The following is a 17,306-nucleotide window of genomic DNA, read 5'->3' on the forward strand; positions in this document are numbered from 1 at the left end:
TTTACCATTTCTGAGATCAGTGAAGATAGTCAAATTTGAACACATTAGAAAACTTTGAAAAATCTTCAGAATATGACCACACACAATTCCAGTTGGATTCTGAATTGAGTGTCTATCATCTAGACAAATGTCTCTTTTCTCTATGGAAGAGTTTGGTAGTTCCACCATTGAGATTTTTTTCCAGGAAAAACATTGAATATCAACAAAAACTTGGAAAAATCACAACAGGAAGAGCTAACCAAAATCTTGCAAAAACATTCTACTGCATTTGCATGGGAGTATACCGATATGAAAGGTATGACCCTAAGACTTGCATTCATCACATCTACATTGAGGAAAATAGTAGACCAATCAGACAACCTCAAAGAAGGATGAATCCAAAACTTAGGAGATAGTGAAAGAAGAGCTCAAAAAATTACTTAATGTAAACTTCATTTATCCAATTTCAAATAACCGGTGGGTTTCTCCTTTGGTTATAGTACCTAAAAAGAATGGTAAATGGAGGGTTGCATTGATTACAGAGAATTGAACAAAGCAACTTTGAAGGATCACTTTCCTTTACCTTTATTGATAAGGTATTAGATACTTTAGCAGGCAAAAAGTATTTCTCATTTTTGGATGGTTTTAGTGGTTACAATCAGATTCAGGTAGCACCTGAAGATCAGGACAAGACCACATTTACTTGTCCATGGGGAACTTTTCTTACCGAGTACTTCCTTTTGGATTATGTAATGCACCCGCAACATTTCAAAGGGCAGTACTAGGAATCTTTTCTGATCTAATTCATGATTGTGTAGAGTTTATATGGATGATTTTACAGTTTATGGTAATTCATTTGAAGAGGCATTAGAGAATTTGGAAAAAGTCCTTATAAGATGTAAAGAAACAAACCTTTCATTAAGTCATGAGAAATACTTTATGATGTTTACTGAAGGGATTGTTTTAGGACATCATATTTCAGGAGATGGGATTAAAGTTGGTAGATCAAAAGTTGAAGTCATCTCCAAGTTGCCTATTCCAAATTGTCAAAAAGATGTTAGAAGTTTTCTTGGATTTACTGGATATTATAGAAGATTTATTGAAAACTTCACGAAAATAGCATCTCCAATATTCAAATTACTTACAAAAGACTGTGAATTCAAATGGTATCCTGATTGTCAATCTGCATTTGAAACTTTAAAAACAAGAATATCTGAAGCACCCATTTTGAGAGTGCCAAATTGGAAACTTCCTTTCCATATTTCTACAGATGCTTCAGATACAGCTCTAGGAGCTGTGTTGGGTCAAAAGGATTTAGTTCGTTACGCCATTTACTACACCAGTAAAAATTTGACTCCCACTGAGTTAAATTATACTGTGACTGAGAAAGAGTTCTTAGTTGTTGTTCATGCAATCAACAAGTTTAGACATTATATAGCATGCTATGGAACTTTTGTCCATACTAATCATTCTGCAATTAGATATCTCATGAACAAACCTGTTACTAATGGCAGAGTTACAAGATGGCTTTTACTTTTACAGGAATTCAATATTACTATGTTAGATAGACCAGGGAAACAAAATACAGTAGCTGATTTCTTGTCTAGAATCCAAAATACTAACGAAGATTCTCCTGTAGAGGATAAGTTTCCAGATGAATATTTGTTTGCAGTAACTACTAAGACTCCTTGGTATGCAGATATTGCTAACTATTTCGTTACAGGGAAGCTACCTCCACACTTATTTCCTAATGAGAAAAGGAAAATTATTCAGGAGAGTTCAAATTATTCATGGATTTCTAATGAATTGTTTAAGACAGGGCTAGATTGTGTGATCAGAAGATGTGTTCAAGAAGATGAAATACCTGACATCCTCAGGCATGTCATGATGAACTATGTGGTGGACACTTTGCTGACAAGAGGACGACCTATAAAATCCTCTCTTTAGGATTATTATTGGCCTTCTCTCTTCAAAGATGCAAAACAATATGTCAGAAGGTGTGACAGCTGCCAGAGAGTTGGGAGACCGACTCTTTCAAATGAAATGCCATTACAGCCACAGGTACTCATCGAACCCTTTGAAAAATGGGCTTTAGATTTCATTGGACCCATTAATCCACCATCTAGACAAAAGAAATATATATTGGTTTGCACTGATTATGTCACTAAATGGGTAGAAGCCAAGGCAATGCCTTCTGCCACTAAAAATTCAGTTGTTCAATTTCTTTTTGAGGATATTTTTACTCGTTTTGGTGTCCCAAGAGAAATTGTGACAGATCAAGGAAGTCAATTCACATATAACTTGATGGAGAAGCTGATGGAAGAATACAAAATCAAGCACAGAAAATCTACTCCTTACCATCCTCAAGCAAATGGTCAAGTGGAATCTACAAACAAAGTTCTTGAGAGCATCATCACTAAAACTGTTCATCTCCACAGAAGAGATTGGGCAGAAAGGGTCCCTGAAGCTTTATGGGCCTACAGAACTACATGGAGAAACACAACAGGACATTCTCCCTTTGAACTTGTTTATGGGAAAGAAGTCCTGCTCCCCATTGAGTTTTAAGTCAACACTTTCAAGATGGCAGTTCAGTTGGGGATGAATCTATCAGAAGCCCAAAAGCACAAAATGGAGCAACTGAATGAGCTAGAAGATATCAGACAAGATGCAATTTTAAGGACTGATTTAGTTCAACATCAAAGAACTAAGTGGCATGACAGATATATTAAAGAGAGAAAGTTTCAAGAGGGAGATTGGGCTTTACTGTTTGATTCCAAGTTTAACGACTTTAAAGGGAAATTTCAAACTCATTGGCTTGGGCCATATGAGATTGATAAAGTCTTTAACAATGGAGCAGTAAGAATCAAGACCATTGATGAATTTTAGACTCCTCTTATTGTGAATGGTGACCGATTGAAAATTTATCATAAGCCACTTTCAAAAGAGGAGTTTGTCAAAATGTTCCAAGAGAATTCTGCAATAAGGCTGGTGGAGAAGAATCCTTCTCTCCCACCCGCCTAATTTTGTTTCTTTCAGTTTTTGAAAAAAAAAAAAGAGAGAAAAAAATGTGTATAAGCCTGAAAACCAATCCCAGATTGGCGGTCTTATGCAGAAAATATATAGAGTGAAAATCAGGAACACCAAACACTCGATATTTTCCAAAAAAATCTCCTCTCCTTCTCTTTCCATCTTCACTTCATCTCACTTGTCATTTCACTTCACCTCCATCTCATTTTCATCTCCATTTCACTTCATTCCACTTCATTTTCACTTCATTCCATTCATTCATCCCATTTCATTAATAAAAACCCCTTTCAGGACTATTTTCATTCAGTTAGTTCTTCTCTAACTATCTTTGTGCAGTTAAAGGGGTGTTGTCTCAGTTTCCGCAGCCAGAAGCCGTTTCCGCAGCCAGAAACGATTTCCACAGCCAACATCACTCTGTTTTTAAAAATACAATCAACTGTTAGTGCCATAATCATGAAATGCAGGTGTAATTGAGCTAAAGAGATGGGGCATCTCCAAGATATCAAAGAAGAGCAACTGATTAGAAGCCTTGAGCAAGAATTGACAAAGTTTCCAAAGGTATGATCAAAAAATCTTTATCAAATAACAATTCAAGTCATAATTATGCATAGTTATTAAACCATAACAGGCTCTCCTATGTGCAATGATTTGATATATTAGCCCACTATCACTCTTATTCCGCGATGTCACTCCATACACCTCGCATTTATCTCCCTGACGGTCTCATGATTACTCCGAGTTTGAACTCAAATGTGACTGCACTTCTAGTTATTACCCATACTCTTGAGACGTGACCTATTGTGCTACGGCTCTTCCCAGCTGTAATTTCTGCAGCCGTCTGTTGAGACGTGTAAAATCTCATACACAGTCATCCAACTCGAAGGAATCCTATCGTTACTCCACCGCTTATCACTCCACTCATACTCCACTTATATCATACTCCTTGCATGCGTCCACATTTCATTTTATGAACTCGTTTATCACTGCTCACTCACTGTTCCTCCCGTAATTCGGGTATTTCCATTCACTGTTCCCTATTTCCAACTGCGGTCACTATAGTTTGCTCTAAACCCTGACTACCGTCATTACAGTCTATCCTAAACCCTATAACAGAGTTATTTTTTCCTTAACCCTCATACGCAGAAGAACTCTCAGTGGAATTTAAAACAGAAGATGGGAAAATTACTGAGAGCTGAGCCGGAAGGACCGAAATACTTGGAGGGTTATCCTCAAGTTAAGGAATTGCTGAAGAAAGTCAGATGGCTACGATTTATCCAAAAGTTTAAAGGCTATAACAAGGAGGTGAACAAAGCTTTTGCAAGGTCGTTTAATGGACAAACAGTGAAGGTTGGAGATTTAAATTCACTTGACAGAGACCAGGCCACAGTAGCAGCTGCCACAGGCCTACCTCAAGAGGGTGAAAGGTGGTTTAAAAATAGAAGTGTGGAAGATCAAATATGGAGAACTATGCTACAAAACCAAGGTATGGATACCACCGTATTCACAAGAGGCATCCCTGTTAATGTATTAAAAGAGGAATGGTCTAGTCTATTGTTAGTCATTCAGAAATTTATCACGTGTGAAGGTCGTTTTGGCTCTATGTATATGTATCATGTCAGACTGATGATGAATTTCATGGATGGTCACGCTCTTAATTTGCCTCATTTTCTGCTATCAAGTTTGAAAAAGATGAGTTTTACAGTTCAAAAACATCTAGGCAATATTGAACCTCATCTTTACCACCATGGACACATCAAAACTCTTATTGAGGATCAGTTGAAGAAAACTAAGGATACATGGGAGCAATTCTTCACAAGAAACTACTTCCAAGGGCCGTCTGAGGCCTCTAGAAGCATTCCACCGACAATTCCAGGGAAATGTAGGAGGAAAGAAAAAAGCATTACCATCTAAGACTCCCCTACAATATAAATTCAAGAAACAGTCCAAAAAGGAAAAGAAGATAGAGCTAGAAGTAATAAAGAGAAGAAGGAAAAAGGCAAAAGGACTATCCAAGAAGTCTATCCATCCCCTGAACAGTCCATGGAAGAGGATTATCAACCTCTGTCAGAAAGATTAATAGATCCTCAAGCTACTTCCATAGCCAAGAAAAAGTAAAAAGGAAAACAGAGTGCACAAGAGAAGAGTACTAGTTCATACTTAAGAAGGAGCATTAAGCTAAAAGGGAAGGGGAATAAAACCAAATAAAAACAGTCTCACTTTATTGATTTAGATGAAGAGACACTTGAGAAATCTCCAACTCAGCCAAGCATTGAGCCAAGTCCTCCAGGTGAGGAGAACCCTTTTCGGCCAGAAAGAGAGATCAGTCCTCCTTCACCAGAATTTGAGTTTAGGCCATGAAAGACACCTGAGGTAGATTCTAATCAGCAAGAGGCATACAATTACCTGGAAACCTTAGAACAATCAGCTGCAGGACCAAGTATCTCTCTGCCACCTCATGCACAAGTTCAGTCTTTGAAACAGGAAATATTTGAGTTAGAAGTCCTAAATAGGCATATCATACAAGAAAATGAAGCACTCAAAGAGCAGAGTAAAGTAGACAAGATTGTCCATGATAATACTATGCTCCATTTAGGACTGTGGCAAAAGAAAACAGAAAACTGAAGAAGAAGTGCAAAAAGTTAAGCAGAGCATTGATTAACCTCAAGTTCAAATGCCTAGTCAGGAAGCCAAGGATGATGTTAGCATCAAGGAAGAAGAAAAGAGGGCTAGATGTCCTTGCAGAAGCATCAGAACACATGGATTAGAGGGAAATAACTCAATTGTGGTTGCATGAGGACATGCAACACCTTCACAGTGGGGGTATGTTGAGCCTCAAACCTGCACCTTCCTATACACCCTCTCAGCCTTCCTTTTCCACTTATTTCATCCACCCAGCTATTAAATCATTGCATTGTAGTTTAAAAAGAGCTCTTTACATGGTTTTCTGACTATACTTATGCCTGTTGTTTGGTTTAGTTTTTTTGTTCATGCAGCTGCGGAAATTTGTCAATTTCCGCAGCCAGCACAGGTTTCCCCAGCCAGCACAGGATTTCGTAGCTATTTTGTTAAAAGCTGTGCTACAGGTGTCCCATGAAGAAACGAGCCACATGGGCAAGCTCCAGGTGACGGATACATGGAACGTGTCCCTTCGAAGCAGCCAAATCATCCATGTAAGGTCACGGTCAACGAAGGTCAAAGGTAGAGCCAACCAAAGAGTTTAGTGGTGGCACGTCTCTGTTTTGAGCACATGAACCTTACGTGGCACAGTCCTCAGCTCACGAAGACACCAACACACCTGGATATCACTTCTGTAACCGGAATCTAACAGCAACGACTCCAGAGATTTAATAGACATGATGACAGTTACGCTAGATCTCGGCTGAAGGGATCTACGTGTCTTTGGCAACACAGTCACTAGCGTAGGAGTTAGTTAGCTAGTTTCAGCATTTTGTCATTATAAATAATGCGTCGATGAACGCTGTAAAGAAGTTTTTTCTTGATATGTAAATTCTGAACTGTTGTCACCCCACTGTTTATATATGTTGTTGTTTTAATATATGAGGAGACTTTTCTGAGCTTATTCGTGTGACTACTTGTTGACCATCTGAAGTGGCAGAGGGCCCCTGCGCGCTGAAGCCTTGTAAAGTTTTCATTTGGTTTTATTATGTTCTTGTATCATTAGCTTGTACATAACACATCGTTTGATGTTTCTTAACTCACTGCTGTTTAGATTTTCACCTCTGTTTTCTTATAACTGTCAACTGATCAGTGCTTTTCTGCAGGTTTTCTTAGGCAGCCCGGGCAAATTTTCATCTTTTTGATAACTATTGGCATATGAGATCATCTTGTCCTTCCTGCTAACTTTCATTTTCTGAAGTTTAATTTCAGCACTGTCTTTTTCAATATGTGATTTGCTTACTTTTTTTTTTTATTTAGATATCATACTGCTCATCAATTTATGGTTTCTTTCTATAGTGATGTGACTCTATTAGCAAGAAATCAGAATATCACTAACTGTAGTGTGATTTAGTTATCATATTGCTTAAACTTATTCATGATTGCTTCAAACAAGGTAGATTGAGCTGAAGGGTAAAGGATCAGAAGAGTTGAAGTAGTGTGATTAGTTTCCTTTCTGCAATTTAATTTCTTGCAATTTAGTTATCATATTGCTTAAACTTATTCATGGTTGCTTCCCACAAGGTAGATTGAGCTGAAGGGTAAAGGACCAGAAGAGTTAAAGTAGTCTGACTGGTTTCTTTTATGCAATTTAATTTCTTGCCATTTAGATAGCATATTGCTTGACTTATTCATGATTACTTCTGACAAGGTAGATTGAGCTGAAGGGTAAAGGATCTTAAGAGTTTAAGTAGTGTGAATTAGTTTCTTTTCTTTCGGTTTAAGTTGCTTTAAGTTCAGTTTTTACTTTCTTTTCATTCAGTAGCAAGGATACTGGGCCATTGTCATTAGTTCACTTTTTTATGCATTTACTTTCTCTTAAGAATTGATTTCAGTTTAGTTGTTTTAAATCTTTCTTCTTGAGCACTTTCAAGTTTGAGAAAATCACCGTAGAAACCACCATCACCATCCATACTTCATACTTCACTTTCGCTCTCACCATCACACATTAGGGAAAGATAAATCCAAAAATAAACTAAAAACTCAAAAACGACAAAAGATTAAGGAAATGGTTATCTAGTACATATAGTACACTTCACTTCGTCAGTTTACGAACCCCGGATTGACATTATAAATAACAATTTAGATCACACTAAATTGACCAAACATTATGGCGCTGCTGCCGTGGAAGTGAAATTAGGTAGCCAATTTCTTAAAAAAAAAACAAGAAAATTTCAAGGAAGGAAAATTGATAACCTCTCAAAGTATGCTCTCCTCTTGCACTTAGTGTGATCTGGAGGATCAGAAAAGAGAAAGTTATTGGTTTAGTAGTTTCTTGAGTATGTTCTCTTCTTGCACCTAGAGTGACCTGGAAGATCAGAAAGAGAATTATTAGCCTGACTTGAAGAAAAATGACATGCATAGAGCAAGAGATTCTAGGGGAAGGTTTTTAGCTAGAGCCAAGAGTTCGATTTTTACAACTCCATCTACTTCAAGGAATAGACAAGAGACACCTCCATCATCTCCAACTTATACTCCTAGCCCTAGGATTCCTGGAATTCAAGAGGCAGTAGTTGACTCTCCCACACCTTCCATCGAATCTGAACTAGAAAGAGATCCTTTCCTTCCTTCTACAGAGAGACAAATTGTAATTGAAGAAGTAGAATCATCTGAAGAAGAAGAGGGAGAAATTCCTTCTCATTCACCCTTAGTAGAGGAACCAGAGGACTCTGAAGTCTCCAGGGAAACTACCATGACAGAGGAAGGAGCAAGTGGATTTGGTAGAGGTAGAGGAGGAGGAGGAAATAATGGAGGAGGTAGAGGTAACATTGGGGGAAATAGGTATGGAGATAACTCATTCAGATTTCCTATAGTCGATGAGGACTCCCAAGCCACAATCAAAAACATCTCACCATCTGTCCTCCCAAACTTTCATGGGTTAAGAAATGAGGACCCTGAAACATTTCTATTTGAGTTTGAGGTCGTGTGTCGAACTTATGATTATCTGGAAGACTCTCAAAAACTCAAACTGTTTCTTTCAACATTGAAAGGAGCAGCCTTGAAATGGTTCATGGGATTACTCACTCAATCCATTAGGACTTGGAATGATATGAAGCAAATATTTTTGGATAGGTACCTGGATTATAGTATGCTCACCAATCACAAGGATGAGGTATTCAAAATGGTGCAAAGACAAGATGAAAACTTGGAGGATTTACTTGAAAGATTTCAATACAACCTGAAAAGAGCAAAAATGAGTAACTTAGATGAGGAGACCTTGAAAGCCCTTATATTAAAAGCTATTAGAGATGAATGGATAGATATTTTGAACATGATGGGGAAAGGAGACATACCTCAACTTCCACTTCATGATATAGCAGAGCTATGTGTCCATCTCTCAAGGGGGAAGTCTAAAACTCAAAAAGGGCCTAGAGATCCTTCTCTCATCAGAGCAAACAAATCTGCAACTGGATCAGTAAGTAGGGCTGAGATTGGCAACATGCTTGATGAATTCAAGACTGACATCTTAGGGAGTCTTAGTGAGCAACTAGACACTCTTAAGATTCACAATAAGCAGAAAGCAGAAGCCGAGGCTTTGGCCATCTTTTGCCCAAAGTGCAGAAAGAAACATGCTCTAAGGGAATGTCCCTTGGATGCAAAAGTTGTAGAAACATGTGTAATTTGTTCAGAGAATCATGAGACCAAGGATTGTCCTTCAATTCCTGGGTTCAAAGCTGTCTTTCAAGAAGATCCAAATACAATCGAGTCTCTATGTTTTGTTGCAAGGAGACCTTGGCAGGGGCAACAAAATCAAGGGTTTAACAACTCTATGAATTTTCAACCCCCACCAAATTGGAATCCTTGGCAACAACCTTGGTCCCAACCTCAAAATCCTTTTCAATCATGGGTACAAGGTATGCAAAATCCTTATGGGAGATTTGCTCAATTTTATCAATATCCTCCATCTTTTCAAAACCAACAAGCTCCACAACTTCCAAATCAAAACCCACAACTATCATTTCCATTTCCACAACAACAACAACCTTCTCAACAGAATCCAAATTCTCAACTCTTGCTTCCATTCCATCAAAAGTCAAATCAACTTCCTTCTCAGCCATTGCCAAACCCCAATAACAAAAACAGTCAAAATGCTTACATGATGGAAGGTCAACAATTTCCTGCCTATATGATTGTTCCTCTCAATGATGTACAACTCAAATCAGGTAAAGTCCTAGATAAGCCTTCAATAGATTCTCAAAAGCAAAGCATTTCTGAGGAAGATTCTCTTGAAGCCAATAAGGGTTTTGAAGCATCTCTTGAAAACCCAAGCACACAAAAAGAAAAAGAAAAAGAGTTAACCCCCAAAACTCCTATAGTTGAGCAACCTGCATCTTCATCCACACCCCCTTTTCCTGAAAGATTACAAATTGACAAAGGGGTAGAAAAACAAATCTTGTTGCCTGACTATGATTTTCTAGATGAATTGAAGAATGTCTGTATCAAGATTCCCTTGTTACAATCCATTAAAGAGATTCCTACTCTAGCAAAAACAATAAAGGAGTTGAGTCTTACAAGACCAGGAAGGAAACCAAGAGATACAAGAAGAATCCACCTGGTAGGAAAAATTGCAGATATCATGATGGGAAAAATTACAATGCAGAAGTATGTAGATCCCGGTAGTCCAATTGTCCAAACACATATCAATGGGGTAGAAATACCAAATACTTTGATTGATTTAGGGGCTGCTATCAACATCATGAGTAGACAGACTGTGGAACAGCTAAAACTTCCTAATCTTCTTTTTACACCTACTTTATTGCAACTGGCAGATCGATCAATTATTAAACCAGATGGTGTATTAGAAGACATTTAAGTCTCCTTAGACTCTTGGGAATATCTAGTAGATTTCATGATTTTAACTCCCAAGAGTAATTTAGGAGGACATCCTCTCATCTTAGGAAGACCTTGGCTAGCCACAGTTGATGCTTTTATCAGTTGCAGGTCTGGGGATATGTATATTTTTTATGGTAATTCGACAAAGAAGTTCAATCTGTATCGTCCAGCAAAAGCAATTATAGAAATAGGAGATAATGAGTGGGTTGATGATGAAGATACTATACAACATGTCTTTACCATTTCTGAGATCAGTGAAGATAGTCAAATTCTGAACACATTAGAAAACTTTGAACCATCTTCAGAATATGACCACACACAATTCTAGTTGGATTCTGAAATTGAGTGTCTATCATCTAGACAAATGTCTCTTTTCTCTATGGAAGAGTTTGGTAGTTCCACCATTGAGATTTCTCCAGGAAAAACATTGAATATCAACAAAAACTTGGAAAAATCACAACAGGAAGAGCTAACCAAAATCTTGCAAAAACATTCTACTGCATTTGCATGGGAGTATACCGATATGAAAGGTATTGACCCTAAGACTTGCATTCATCACATCTACATTGAGGAAAATAGTAGACCAATCAGACAACCTCAAAGAAGGATGAATACAAAACTTAGGGAGATAGTGAAAGAAGAGCTCCAAAAATTACTTAATGTAAACTTCATTTATCCAATTTCAAATAGCCAGTGGGTTTCTCCTTTGGTTATAGTACCTAAAAAGAATGGTAAATGGAGGGTTTGCATTGATTACAGAGAATTGAACAAAGCAACTTTGAAGGATCACTTTCCTTTACCCTTTATTGATAAGGTATTAGATACTTTGGATGGTTTTAGTGGTTACAATCAGATTCAGGTAGCACCTGAAGATCAGGACAAGACCACATTTACTTGTCCATGGGGAACTTTTTCTTACCGAGTACTTCCTTTTGGATTATGTAATGCACCCGCAACATTTCAAAGGGCAGTACTAGGAATCTTTTCTGATCTAATTCATGATTGTGTAGAGGTTTATATGGATGATTTTACAGTTTATGGTAATTCATTTGAAGAGGCATTAGAGAATTTGGAAAAAGTCCTTATAAGATGTAAAGAAACAAACCTTTCATTAAGTCATGAGAAATACTTTATGATGTTTACTGAAGGGATTGTTTTAGGACATCATATTTCAGGAGATGGGATTAAAGTTGATAGATCAAAAGTTGAAGTCATCTCCAAGTTGCCTATTCCAAATTGTCAAAAAGATGTTAGAAGTTTTCTTGGATTTACTGGATATTATAGAAGATTTATTGAAAACTTCACGAAAATAGCATCTCCAATATTCAAATTACTTACAAAAGACTGTGAATTCAAATGGTATCCTGATTGTCAATCTGCATTTGAAACTTTAAAAACAAGAATATCTGAAGCACCCATTTTGAGAGTGCCAAATTGGAAACTTCCTTTCCATATTTCTACAGATGCTTCAGATACAGCTCTAGGAGCTGTGTTGGGTCAAAAGGATTTAGTTCGTTACGCCATTTACTACACCAGTAAAAATTTGACTCCCACTGAGTTAAATTATACTGTGACTGAGAAAGCGTTCTTAGCTGTTGTTCATGCAATCAACAAGTTTAGACATTATATAGCATGCTATGGAACTTTTGTCCATACTAATCATTCTGCAATTAGATATCTCATGAACAAACCTGTTACTAATGGCAAAGTTACAAGATGGCTTTTACTTTTACAGGAATTCAATATTACTATGTTAGATAGACCAGGGAAACAAAATACAGTAGCTGATTTCTTGTCTAGAATCCAGAATACTAACGAAGATTCTCCTCTAGAGGATAAGTTTCCAGATGAATATTTGTTTGCAGTAACTACTAAGACTCCTTGGTATGCAGATATTGCTAACTATTTCGTTACAGGGAAGCTACCTCCACACTTATTTCCTAATGAGAAAAGGAAAATTATTCAGGAGAGTTCAAATTATTCATGGATTTCTAATGAATTGTTTAAGACAGGGCTAGATTGTGTGATCAGAAGATGTGTTCAAGAAGATGAAATACCTGACATCCTCAAGGCATGTCATGATGAACTATGTGGTGGACACTTTGCTGACAAGAGGACGACCTATAAAATCCTCTCTTTAGGATATTATTGGCCTTCTCTCTTCAAAGATGCAAAACAATATGTCAGAAGGTGTGACAGCTGCCAGAGAGTTGGGAGACCGACTCTTTCAAATGAAATGCCATTACAGCCACAGGTACTCATCGAACCCTTTGAAAAATGGCCTTTAGATTTCATTGGACCCATTAATCCACCATCTAGACAAAAGAAATATATATTGGTTTGCACTGATTATGTCACTAAATGGGTAGAAGCCAAGGCAATGCCTTCTGCCACTAAAAATTCAGTTGTTCAATTTCTTTTTGAGGATATTTTTACTCGTTTTGGTGTCCCAAGAGAAATTGTGACAGATCAAGGAAGTCAATTCACATATAACTTGATGGAGAAGCTGATGGAAGAATACAAAATCAAGCACAGAAAATCTACTCCTTACCATCCTCAAGCAAATGGTCAAGTGGAATCTACAAACAAAGTTCTTGAGAGCATCATCACTAAAATTGTTCATCTCCACAGAAGAGATTGGGCAGAAAGGGTCCCTGAAGCTTTATGGGCCTACAAAACTACATGGAGAAACACAACAGGACATTCTCCCTATGAACTTGTTTATGGGAAAGAAGTCCTGCTCCCCATTGAGTTTTAAGTCAACACTTTCAAGATGGCAGTTCAGTTGGGGATGAATCTATCAGAAGCCCAAAAGCACAAAATGGAGCAACTGAATGAGCTAGAAGATATCAGACAAGATGCAATTTTAAGGACTGATTTAGTTCAACATCAAAGAACTAAGTGGCATGACAGATATATTAAAGAGAGAAAGTTTCAAGAGGGAGATTGGGCTTTACTGTTTGATTCCAAGTTTAAAGACTTTAAAGGGAAATTTCAAACTCATTGGCTTGGGCCATATGAGATTGATAAAGTCTTTAACAATGGAGCAGTAAGAATCAAGACCATTGATGAATTTCAGACTCCTCTTATTGTGAATGGTGACCGATTGAAAATTTATCATAAGCCACTTTCAAAAGAGGAGTTTGTCAAAATGTTCCAAGAGAATTCTGCAATAAGGCTGGTGGAGAAGAATCCTTCTCTCCCACCCGCTTAATTTTGTTTCTTTTAGTTTTTGAAAAAAAAAAAAGAGAGAAAAAAATGTGTATAAGCCTGAAAACCAATCCCAGATTGGCGGTCTTATGCAGAAAATATATAGAGTGAAAATCAGGAACACCAAACACTCGATATTTTCCAAAAAAATCTCCTCTCCTTCTCTTTCCATCTTCACTTCATCTCACTTGTCATTTCACTTCACCTCCATCTCATTTTCATCTCCATTTCACTTCATTTTCACTTCATTCCATTCATTCCATCCCATTTCATTAATAAAAACCCCTTTCAGGACTATTTTCATTCAGTTAGTTCTTCTCTAACTATCTTTGTGCAGTTAAAGGGGTGTTGTCTCAGTTTCCGCAGCCAGAAGTCGTTTCTGCAGCCATAAACGATTTCCGCAGCCAACATCACTTTGTTTTTAAAAATACAATCAACTGTTAGTGCCATAATCATGAAATACAGGTGTAATTGAGCTAAAGAGATGGGGCATCTCCAAGATATCAAAGAAGAGAAACTGGTTAGAAGCCTTGAGCAAGAATTGACAAAGTTTCCAAAGGTATGATCAAAAAATCTTTATCAAATAACAATTCAAGTCATAATTACGCATAGTTATTAAACCATAACAGGCTCTCCTATGTGCAATGATTTGATATATTAGCCCACTATCACTCTTATTCCGCGATGTCACTCCATACACCTCGCATTTATCTCCCTGACGGTCTCATGATTACTCCGAGTTTGAACTCAAATGTGACTGCACTTCTAGTTATTACCCGTACTCTTGAGACGTGACCTATTGTGCTACGGCACTTCCCAGCTGTAATTTCTGCAGCCGTCTATTGAGACGTGTAAAATCTCATACACAGTCATCCAACTCGAAGGAATCCTATCGTTACTCCACCGCTTATCACTCCACTCATACTCCACTTATATCATACTCCTTGCATGCGTCCACATTTCATTTTATGAACTCGTTTATTACTGCTCACTCACTATTCCTCCCGTAATTCGGGTATTTCCATTCACTGTTCCCTATTTCCAACTGCGGTCACTATAGTTTTCTCTAAACCCTGACTACCGTCATTACAGTCTATCCTAAACCCTATAACAGAGTTATTTTTTCCTTAACCCTCACACGCAGAAGAACTCTCGGTGGAATTTAAAACAGAAGATGGGAAAATTACTGAGAGCTGAGCCGGAAGGACCAAAATACTGGGAGGGTTATCCTCAAGTTAAGGAATTGCTGAAGAAAGTCAGATGGCTACGATTTATCCAAAAGTTTAAAGGCTATAACAAGGAGGTGACCAAAGCTTTTGCAAGGTCGTTTAATGGACAAACAGTGAAGGTTGGAGATTTAAAATTCACAGTGACCGAGGCCACAGTAGCAGCTGCCACAGGCCTACCTCAAGAGGGTGCAAGGTGGTTTAAAAATAGGTGTGTGGAAGATCAAATATGGAGAACCATGCTACAAAACCAAGGTATGGATAACACTGTATTCACAAGAGGCATCCCTGTTAATGTATTAAAAGAGGAATGGTCTAGTCTATTGTTAGTCATTCAGAAATTTATCACGTGTGAAGGTCATTTTGGCTCTATGTATATGTATCATGTCAGACTGATGATGAATTTCATGGATGGTCACGCTCTTAATTTGCCTCATTTTCTGCTATCAAGTTTGAAAAAGATGAGTTTTACAGTTCAAAAACATCTAGGCAATATTGAACCTCATCTTTACCACCATGGACTCATCAAAACTCTTATTGAGGATCAGTTGAAGAAAACTAAGGATACATGGGAGCAATTCTTAACAAGAAACTACTTCCAAGGGCCGTCTGAGGCCTCTAGAAGCAGTCCACCAAAAATTCCAAGGAAATGTAGGAGGAAAGAAAAAAGAATTACCATCTAAGACTCCCCTACAATATAAATTCAAGAAACAGTCCAAAAAGGAAAAGAAGATAGAGCTAGAAGTAATAAACAGAAGAAGGAAAAAGGCAAAAGGACTATCCAAGAAGTCTATCCATCCCCTGAACAATCCATGGAAGAGGATTATCAACCTCTGTCAGAAAGATTAATAGATCTTCAAGCTGCTGCCATAGCCAAGAAAAAGTAAAAAGGAAAACAGAGTGCACAAGAGAAGAGTACTAGTTCATACTTAAGAAGGAGCATTAGGCTAAAAGGGAAGGGGAATAAAACCAAAGAAAAACAGTCTCACTTTATTGATTTAGATGAAGAGACACTTGAGAAATCTCCAACTCAGCCAAGCATTGAGTCAAGTCTTCCAGGTGAGGAGAACCCTTTTCGGCCGGAAAGAGAGATCAGTCCTCCTTCACCAGAATTTGAGTTTAGGCCATGAAAGACAACTGAGGTAGATTCTAATCAGCAAGAGGCATACAATTACCTGGAAACCTTAGAACAATCAGCTGCAGGACCAAGTATCTCTCTGCCACCTCATGCACAAGTTCAGTCTTTGAAACAAGAAATATTTGAGTTAGAAGTCCTAAATAGGCATATCATACAAGAAAATGAAGCACTCAAAGAGCAGAGTAAAGTAGACAAGATTGTCCATGATAATACTATGCTCCATTTAGGACTGTGGCAAAAGAAAAACTGAAAACTGAAGAAGAAGTGCAAAAAGTTAAGCAGAGCATTGATTAACCTCAAGTTCAAATGCCTAGTCAGGAAGCCAAGGATGATGTTAGCATCAAGGAAGAAGAAAAGAGGGCTAGATGTCCTTGCAGAAGCATCAGAACACATGGATTAGAGGGAAATAACTCAATTGTGGTTGCATGAGGACATGCAACACCTTCACAGTGGGGGTATGTTGAGCCTCAAACCTGCACCTTCCTATACACCCTCTCAGCCTTCCTTTTCCACTTATTTCATCCACCCAACTGTTAAATCATTGCATTGTAGTTTAGAAAGAGCTCTTTACATGGTTTTCTGACTATACTTATGAATGTTGTTTTGTTTAGTTTTTTTGTTCATGCAGCTGCGGGAACTTGTCAATTTCCGCAGCCAGCACAGGTTTCCCCAGCCAGCACAGGATTCCGCAGCTATTTTGTTAAAAGCTGTGCTATAGGTGTCCCATGAAGAAACAGGCCACATGGGCAAGCTCCAGGGGACGGATACATGGAACGTGTCCCTTCGAAGCAGCCAAATCATCCATGGAAGGTCACGGTCAACGAAGGTCAAAGGTAGAGCCAACCAAAGAGTTTAGTGGTGGCACGTCTCTGTTTTGAGCACATGAACCTTACGTGGCACAGTCCTCAGCTCACGAAGACACCAACACACTTGGATATCACTTCTGTAACCAGAATCTAACAGCAACGACTCCAGAGATTTAATAGACATGATGACAGTTACGCTAGATCTCGGCTGAAGGGATGTACGTGTCTTTGGCAACACAGTCAATAGCGTAGGAGTTAGTTAGCTAGTTTCAGCATTTTGTCATTATAAATAACACGTCGATGAACGCTGTAAAGAAGGTTTTTTTTGATATGTAAATTCTGAACTGTTGTCACCCCACTGTTTATATATGTTGTTGTTTTAATATATGAGGAGACTTTTCTGAGTTTATT

This window comes from Pinus tabuliformis, chromosome 9 (genome assembly GCF_031772625.1).
Source record: "Pinus tabuliformis cultivar Carrire ecotype Pingquan chromosome 9, CPIR1, whole genome shotgun sequence".
In the NCBI taxonomy this organism is placed as follows: Eukaryota; Viridiplantae; Streptophyta; class Pinopsida; order Pinales; family Pinaceae; genus Pinus; species Pinus tabuliformis.